Source organism: Myotis brandtii, unplaced genomic scaffold (assembly GCF_000412655.1).
Source record: "Myotis brandtii unplaced genomic scaffold, ASM41265v1 scaffold144, whole genome shotgun sequence".
In the NCBI taxonomy this organism is placed as follows: domain Eukaryota; kingdom Metazoa; phylum Chordata; class Mammalia; order Chiroptera; family Vespertilionidae; genus Myotis; species Myotis brandtii.
The window spans coordinates 3,213,632-3,215,320 of NW_005355159.1; positions in this window are offsets into that span (position 1 = coordinate 3,213,632).

Below are 1,689 nucleotides of genomic sequence, written 5' to 3' on the forward strand. Positions count from 1 at the left end.
GGACGTGAGGAATGCGTGGTTAAATAAAAGGGGACAGACATGAGGAGTATGTGGTAATGCTGTGCAGCAAGGACACTTTCCTCAGCCTTGGGGTGCTCTGTGGGGCCTTTGCTGTCACTCAAAACAGGACCCGGAGCTGCCTTTGTGGAGCAGTGTGCTGAAAGACAAAGCACCCATTGTTCCCAGGGTTGGGTAAGGACACATACACACCCTTGAAAGTGTCAGTTCCTATGTTGATGGTAATTGGAAGAACTTTTGGAGTGGCCTTGGAGAAGCCAGAGAATGGGTTAGAAAACACATGAATGGAAATTTCTCATCCATTGGGATAAGACAAGGGGGAACGGGAGTTAATTCTATTTACTGGGCCCTTGTGCCCTGCCTCTATGGGTGGTCAGATGATACTCTTCTTAGCTATTGCTTCACCTTTAACTTAACCTTAGGTCTATTGAGCCTCGCACTAAAGGAATATTAGATAGATCTCTGAAATTCAGGAAGCCCCAGAACCTGAAAACAAATGCCCTTCTTGTAGGAGAAGAGACTGTCAGTGTTTAATGGTGCGTCAAGGGTCTTTGTCAAGGCTGAGCCTGGGGCAGAACAAAAAGCTTCCAGTTTTTCACCCTTTGGTGAGAGAGCCTCTTTGGGGGAGGCGCTTTTGTGCAAGCCCTGTGTGAGCTGCATAAGGCTCTAAGGCAGTGGTTCTCAACCTTCTGGCCCTTTAAATACAGTTCCTCATGTTGTGACCCAACCATAAAATTATTTTCGTTGCTACTTCATAACTGTAATGTTGCTACTGTTATGAATCATAATGTAAATATCTGATATGCAGGATGGTCTTAGGCGACCCCTGTGAAAGGGTCGTTGTTTCAGAGCTCTTAAAAGCTTTCCTGCATATCATTCTACTTGATTCTTTCAACCAAACTGTACTATAAGTACAGTTTGCAATTAAAAAATATTTAACAATATTTAAAGACACTGATTCTCAGGACAGACTGGTGATCTCTACAAGACATATGACAGACTAGGGAAAAGAACTAGAATGGAAGGCCTCAGAAAGCCAGGTCCTGTTTATTCCTATCATTGTTCTATGTAATCCAGTTGGAAATGGCCAAACCTATATGACTGGTTCACATTATTCCATTTATACTGTAGTGGTTCTCAACCTTCTGGCCCTTTAAATACCGTTCCTCATGTTGTGACCCAACCATAAAATTATTTTCGTTGCTACTTCATAACTGTAATGTTGCTACTGTTATGAATCATAATGTAAATATCTGATATGCAGGATGGTCTTAGGCGACTCCTGTGAAAGGGGTCGTTCGACCACCAAAGGGGTCGCGACCCACAGGTTGAGAACCGCTGCTCTAAGGTTTGTGAACGAGACAAATTGTGGTGATCCTAAGTTGGAATCCATAATATTAGACTGAATCTGGGTGTGTGTAAAAACATCCCTAGGTACTGAGTACAGAAAGTTCCCAGATGCAGGCCATCCAAGGGACTTAAGTTTTGTTATATATCTAGGTTTGGGCGTTGTAAAGCAGAAATGGAAGAAATAGCTGTTTTCCTCTAGAGTTTGTGGGGAACAAGGTTGATAGTTTAGGACTGGGTCTGGGAACCTTCTCTTTCATAGTTGCTTTCAAAGTCTTTCAACTGTTGAAGCTAATTAATGGGAAGGGGAGGATGGAGAATTGG